Source organism: Myotis myotis, unplaced genomic scaffold (genome assembly GCF_014108235.1).
Source record: "Myotis myotis isolate mMyoMyo1 unplaced genomic scaffold, mMyoMyo1.p scaffold_m19_p_4, whole genome shotgun sequence".
NCBI classification, from domain to species: Eukaryota; Metazoa; Chordata; class Mammalia; order Chiroptera; family Vespertilionidae; genus Myotis; species Myotis myotis.
The window spans coordinates 4,346,486-4,353,817 of record NW_023416346.1 but is presented as its reverse complement, the minus strand read 5'-3'; the positions used below and the strand labels follow the sequence as shown (position 1 = coordinate 4,353,817).

Sequence of the window (7,332 nt, the reverse complement as noted above, 5' to 3'; positions counted from 1 at the left end):
TCATTGTTGATCCGAAGTTCAAATTGAACTGGATGGCCTGTAGGATTTATTTGTTAAACCTGGCAACTCCAGGCATAATTCATCTCTGACCTTCTGGGGCCATTTTCTGTGAAGGGGTATGGGTCTTGACTTACTTGAGCTCTAATCCAGAACAATAATGTAAGGCCAGAGACCATGTGGGTCAGCTTTAATGAACTCAACTCTTCAGGACTGAGGACTAGGCCCACAGGCCCTGAGAACAGGCAGACACTCTGAAACCTGAGGACCCGGTCAAGGCTAGTACTTGGCCTCAGAAATTCTGATAATAATAATACTGGCGTCTGTCATAATCATCCTGGCTACTTTTTAATTTTTAAAATATATTTTTATTGATTTCAGAGAGGGAAGAAGAGGGAGAGAGAGATAGAAACATCAATGATGAGAGAATCATAGATCTGCTGCCTCCTGCACGCCCCCTACTGGGGATGGAGCCCGCAACCAGGCCATGTACCCTGACCGGGAATTGAACAGTGACCTCCTGGTTCATAGGTCAACACTCAACCACTGAGTCACGCTGGCAGGGCAGTAGCATTGTTTTAAACAAACAAGTTAAGGACAAGATTCCTGTCAAGAGAATTAATGTATGTATTGAGCATAAAAGCACTCTAAGGGCTGAGATAGCTTCCCAGTAAAAGAAGGAAGCCAAAGAGAAAGCTACTAGGTTCAGCTGAAGTGCCAGCCCGTTCCGCCCAGAGAAGCTCACGTTGTGAGAACCAATGGGAAGAGGCCTGAGCTGCGGAACCCTTCCCTGTGAACCCATGGCATGGTGAGTGTAAAAAAAACAAAAGACTTGCCAAAACCGGTTTGGCTCAGTGGATAGAGCGTCGGCCTGCGGACTGAAGGGTCCCAGGTTCGATTCCGGTCAAGGGCATGTACCTCGGTTGCGGGCACATCCCCAGTAGGAGATGTGCAGAAGGCAGCTGATCGATGTTTCTCTCTCACCGATGTTTCTTACTCTCTATCTCTCTCCCTTCCTCTCTGTAAAAAATCAATAAAATATATTAAAAAAAAAAGACCTCTGTGCTGTTAAAAATGTTTCTCTCAACTGAGTAGAAGTGTAGTGTCCCCTCCCCCAAATAATATGTAGAGAAAATTTTGTGTCCTTGAAAACAAACAAACAGGTTGGCTACTTTAAATACCTTATATAAGTGGAATCATACAGCATTTGTCCTTTTGTGATTGGCTTATTTCACTTAGTATAATGCCCTCAAGGCTCATCCATGTTCCAGCATATGATATGGTGGAACATGTCATATGTTCCTTCTTTATCAAGGCTGAATAATATTCTATCATACACACACACACACACACACACACACACACACACAAATCTTACAGTTTGTTTATCTATCCATGGACACTTGGGTAGCTTCACCTCTTGGCTTTTGTGAGCAATGCTGCTATGAGCATGAGTGTGCAAATATCTTTTTGAGACCCTGCTCATAATTCTATTGGATATGTACCAGAAGTGGGATTGCTGGATCATATGGTAGTTCTAATTTCATTATTATTTTAAATATATTCTTATTGTTGATAGTATTACAGACTTCTCCCATTTCCCCCCTTTTCCCCCCTCCTCCCAGCCCCTGCCTCCCCTCCCCAGGTCTTCACTACCCAATGCTTGTGTCCATGGGCTATGCATATAAGTATATAAATTCGTTGGTTTCTCTCCTCTCATCTTCCCAACCCCAATTAGTTCTATTTTTTAAATTTTAAAGGAAGCTCAATACTGTTTTCCAAAGCAGATGCACTATTTTATATTCCTAGCAACCGTGTACAAGGGTTTCAGTTTCTCCACACCCTCATCAACACTTGTTATTTTCTGTTTTTGTTTGCTTGACAGTGGCCATCATAATGGGTGTGAAATGATATCTCATTGTAGTTTCGATTTAAGAGGGCCAGCTTTTCAGAAAGTACCATGTCAACAAATGTTGATAAAGCACACAGAACACTTGGCATTATGCCTGGGAAATAGCACATGTTCGATGAATGGTGGTTATCAATAAAGTCATTGTCCTGGCCCAGGCACTGTACCTAAGACTTGGGACTCAGACAAGATCAGCAGCCCTTGTTCTGGAAGCCAGGACAGATGTACATGGAGAGTATACTAGGTCTCTAAAACCCAAAAGAGAAATCTCAACTTCTTAAAGATGAAGAGAAAGTAATTCCATTAAAAACAATATTGATTAAATTCAAAACCAATATACTAAAGAGTGACATGTGAGCTGTTATTAAGCCAATCCAGGAAAAAAGACGTCTTTTAATATACATGCCTGCAAATTAAAACAGCAAAATTAAATTTTGACAGGCAAGATTCATCTTGAAAGTACTGTATATGGCAGAGTGGAGGTTATAATGCCTGCAGCCAAAATAACAGCAAATGCATTCATTTCGTTGAGGTTTAAGTGGCTACTGTTAATGTACCAGGCGCCTGGCAGAGAGGGAGTCTCCTGAACTGTGAATTCCTTGCCGACTCTTAGAGGCCCCACTTTGCAGGTGGGGTAACTGAGCCCATAGGGTCTGTTCACCCGGCCAGACCCCTGCTTTCCAGTCAGCCTGGAGCCTGCTCTCCCCTGGGCCCCCCTGTCCAGGTAGATGAGGGCCCAGTTGTCCAGAAGGAGCAAGGTGAAAAGGGTGAGGATGGTGCTCTGGAAGGACTTGGGGTCCGATTAGTGGAACAGTGTGCCTGGGCACCAGAGGAGAAGATAGGCTCACAGGGGCCTGTTTCCAGGGTCTATGCTAGGGTTCCGGTCACTTCCGGGGGGCTGGTTAGGAAGCTGTGGGCAGATGTGAGGGAGGCTGAATAGCAGGGGTGGCGATCTGTGCCAGGAGCCAGAGCTAACCCTGAAAGCAGGAGACCCCTCAATTGCTAGTGACTTGGGACAGTCCCAACCCCTTTCTGGAGAATGAAGACACCGATCCTAGTGGATGGCAGGAGACTTACCAGAAACTGACCGGAGTCTGCAGACTCCTTCTCTCCCGTCCCATGAATAGGTCACAGCACATTCAGGAGCCCAGGCCTATGTCCCTCTTCCTTTGGAGTCCCCACACAAGGACGAGCAGCGGTGGCTGGCTGCCTCACGGGGCCTGCCAACTTGGGAAGACCTTGAAGATCTGGAAGACACTTTGATTAAAGGAGTGGGCCTTGAGCTGCATGAGCATGAAGGCCAGCACAGCCATGAGCGGGATGGTCTGAAGGCATAGAGGTGCCTGAAAGTCACAGGCTCCTGCCCAGGCCCCTAGCCCACAAACACAGCCTTCCCAATGTCACCCCCTCCCCCCCGTCCCTTTTTGTCCTCAGCCCTCCGAGTAGTGGATCCAACTACACAAACACACACAGGCCCCAATCTCACCTACACAGATTGTTCCCGGAGTCAGGAAAGTTCTGGAGAACCAGAGCAATGATCTTGAGCACATCTACCGCGTAGATGCCGAAGAAAATGGGAGTCCAAGGCCATGAAGAATCACGCTGCAGCCCTAGCGGGTTTGACTCAGTGGATAGAGCATCCGGCCTGTGGACTGAAGGGTCCTGGTTTCGATTCTGGTCAAGGGCACATGCCTGGGTTGCAGGCTCCCTGCCCCAGGGCCACGTGTGGGAAGCAATCAATCGATGTGCCTCTCTTACATGATGTTTCTCTCTGTCTCTCCCTCTCCCTTCCACTCTCTCTAAAAACCAACGAAAAAATATCCTTGAGTAAGGATTAAAAAAAAAAAAGAACCACTCTGCAGGAACAACAGGGGCTCGTTCAGGGTCATCCCCAGCAACCTTGGGCCCTCTCTCCTCTTCCCCTCTGGAACCACCAGGCTCTCCCTAAATGGCTCTTATGTCTTCACTGCTCTGTGGCTCAGTTTACTTGTCTGTAAAATGGTGATAATAGTCTGCCTGATAAAGTTTTCATGAGCACCATCTATATATATAAAAGGCTAAGTGACCGACCATCCATCCATCTGACCGTCCGACCGGTACATATGACGCGCACTGGCAATTTAAAAATAAATGTTGACTTGCACATGCATGATACATATAAAGCTCTCACTGGCGCCAATCGCACATGTGTGTTTCAATCGAATTTTTCCATCGAATTTCTTAGTATTACTCCTTCAGGAATGCCGTGTCATAAATTAAAATTGAAAGTAGGTGCAATCATCATGCTACTGAGAAAACTTAAATAGTAAATGGGGCCTTTGTAATGGTACTAGATTTATTATCAAAAGATTGCGACCTAACATTATCGAAGCTGAAGTATTAACAGGATCTGCAGAGGGAGAGGTTGTTCTGATTCCAAGAGCTGATTTGTCCCCGTCTGACACTGGCCTCCCATTTAAATGAATTTGAAGACAGTTTCCCATGATGCCAGCATTTGCGATGACCATTAATAAATCACAAGGACAAACTCTAGACAGAGTAGGAATATTCCTACCTGAACCTGTTTTCGGACATGGTCAGTTATATGTTGCTTTTTCTCGAGTTCGAAGAGCATGTGATGTTAAAGTTAAAGTTGTAAATACTTCATCACAAGGGAAATTAGTCAAGCACTCTGAAAGTGTTCTTACTCTTAATGTGGTGTACAGGGAGCTATTAGAATATGTTTAATCACTTTATCAGTCATTGTTTCTATCAATGTTTTTATATCATGTCTTTGTTGTTGTCATATCATGTTGTTATTATTTATTAATCGATTTATATATTATTTTCATAAACATTTTACTAATTTTCTTTCATCTCTGACACTTCTATTATAGAGAAAGAGCAAATAGTGATATTAAAATATTTCTTCTAATTAATTTCCTTTCAATGTGCACAAATCCGTGCACCAGGCCACTAGTATAAGATAATAGCAAGGGGCAAAACAGTATGTACTGTAAGATCATATTTTTAAAGCTAATAATAAATATGCAAATAGTTCATTTGCTACATTCAACATGTCAGTTACTTTTGCAGTTTTTAAATGTTAAGCAGGTATTACTTTTTAAATTAGAAAACAACGGTAAAGATACTAAAAATAGCAAAATAAATTCCCAGAAATGAGACAGACTGTTTTTATGCAAAACACTTATGGAAATTTTTTTCACAAATTACAAAAAGACAAATTTCTAGCATGACTGGTGAATAAATAAATAAATGAAAGAAAATTCATAATAAAAAGTAAGTATTATTAAGTTACTGTAGAAATTTAAAAATAAGAAGATAATACTGGAGTCCAGAAATTGTTAAGGTGGCTACATTGAGACACAGGTTATGCTTCTATCACAGTAACTTACTGCAGTGGTGACAATGAGACCTATAACATTCAAAAAATGAAGATAGTACTGTTAGTAAAATTTGTGCCAATAAATTAAATATAAAATTGATTATATATATATATATATATATATATATATATATATATACACAAAGTTGATTCAAGAAAAAATAGAAAACTTGAGCAGACTACTAACAATAAATAGTAATTCAATTGTTAATAAAATATATCTTCCCCCACCAAAGTCCCAGGTTAAGGTAGTTTTACAGGTGACTTTTATGAAATTCCCAAAGTTAATTTTATGCAAGCTGTATGAGAAAATAGAGTAACCTAATTTTTTAATGCAGTATAAGAAAAATTATAGGTTAATCTTCCATAAATGTGGATTCAAAGATCCTAAAGAAAGTAATAACAATTTAACTGTAGCCCTGCATAGAAAAGTAACATATTATGACTAGGTAGGGTTTATGCCAGGAGTGCAAGGGCTATCCAGAATCAGAAAGTCTTATCAACAGTGTTTACCACATTAACAGTGAATTAGAAGAAGTGTATGTTCATGTTAGTGGACAGAAGAGGCGTATGATAAAATTCAGCAATGATTCAGAATTGAAACTTACAACAAACTGAGAATATAAGGGAATGGCCTTAACTTGAATAAACCTAGAGCAAACTTCCTATTTAATGGTAAAATTTCAGAAGCATTAACTTTTTCAAAATATCTTTGTATTGATTTCAGAGAGGAAGGGAGAGGGAGAGATAGAAACATCAGTGAGAGAGAATCACTGATTGGCTGCCTCCTGCACGCCCCCTACTGGGGATTGAGTCTACAACCCAGGCATGTGACCTTGACTGGAATCAAACTTGGGACCCTTCAGTCCACAGGCGAATGTTCTATCCACTGAGCCAAACCGGCTAGGGCCAGAAGCATTAACTTTTAAAACAAGACAAATATGCCCATTATAACTATATCCCAAATCGTATTAGTGAAAGGGAAAGTAATTAGGAAGCATAGATTGGCAAGGGAGACATGATGCTGTTATTTGTAGACAACATGATCTGTCTGGATAGAAAATCTAAGAATTAGTAAGAAAGCTTAGCAGGATTGCTAAACACAAGATCAATATATGAAACAACAGTAATATTCCTGAATTCAATAATCAATTACAAAATGTAATTTGTATAAGTATAGCATTTATAATACCAAAAACTCATAAGAAAAAATGTTAAACATTATTAAAAGACAAAAAGAAAACCCATGTTAAATCTCTACTTATATTAAAAATTATATAATCCCATTTATAAAAACACCAGGTCTGCTAAAAATATCATCTTTAATCTATTATAACATTTTTAAAAGCATCTTTAAGATTAAGATGTGTCTTATGCCAGGCCGACATGGCTCAGTGGTTGAGCATCAACCTATGAACCAGGAGGTCACGGTTCGATTCCAGGTCAAGGCATGTGCCAGGAGCCAGCCGGTCAATGTTTCTCTCTCATCATTGATGTTTCTATCTCTCCTTCTCCTTTCCTCTCTGAAATCAATAAAAAATATATACATTTTAAAAAGATATATCTTACTTGCCCCCCAGAATAAACTGTCGTGTAGCTGTCATTGCCTGAGCATGGGTAAACTTTTGGTCATAACTCTTCACATTCATGATACTTCATTTGAGTTATGTGCATTTTTGGACTACGTGTTGAGTTTAATGGCTGTTTAAAATGTCTTTAAATGGCAATATTATGATATAGCATTAAAATGAAAATTTATTGCGTGTGCCGAAAGCACAGAAACAGAACAGGGGGCATAAATTTGGTATCAAGGAAACAAATCTCTGTTATTAGAACAATGACTGAAATTGCATATTTTCTTGCAAAGAGCAGTAAAGAACCCAAGAAGAGAAGATACTGACAAGTAGGTCAAACTTAATTATGTTTTGGTACCAGAGCTAGGAAGAACATTTCAGAGACAGCAGTGGATGGATGGACTATTACAGTAAATGCTGCATTATCGATGTCCCTGATGGCACAGAGGTTATTATTATGGGGAGAA

General features: G+C 40.5%; 1 non-coding gene across 1 annotated transcript; it reads left to right on the top strand.

Moving 5' to 3' along the window:
- The first annotated feature begins 5,198 nt into the window (after window positions 1-5,198).
- On the top strand, window positions 5,199-5,332 carry LOC118654867. The gene has a single exon (XR_004967124.1). It is a non-coding gene; the product is annotated as a small nucleolar RNA SNORA1 (small nucleolar RNA).
- Window positions 5,333-7,332: the final 2,000 nt, after the last annotated feature.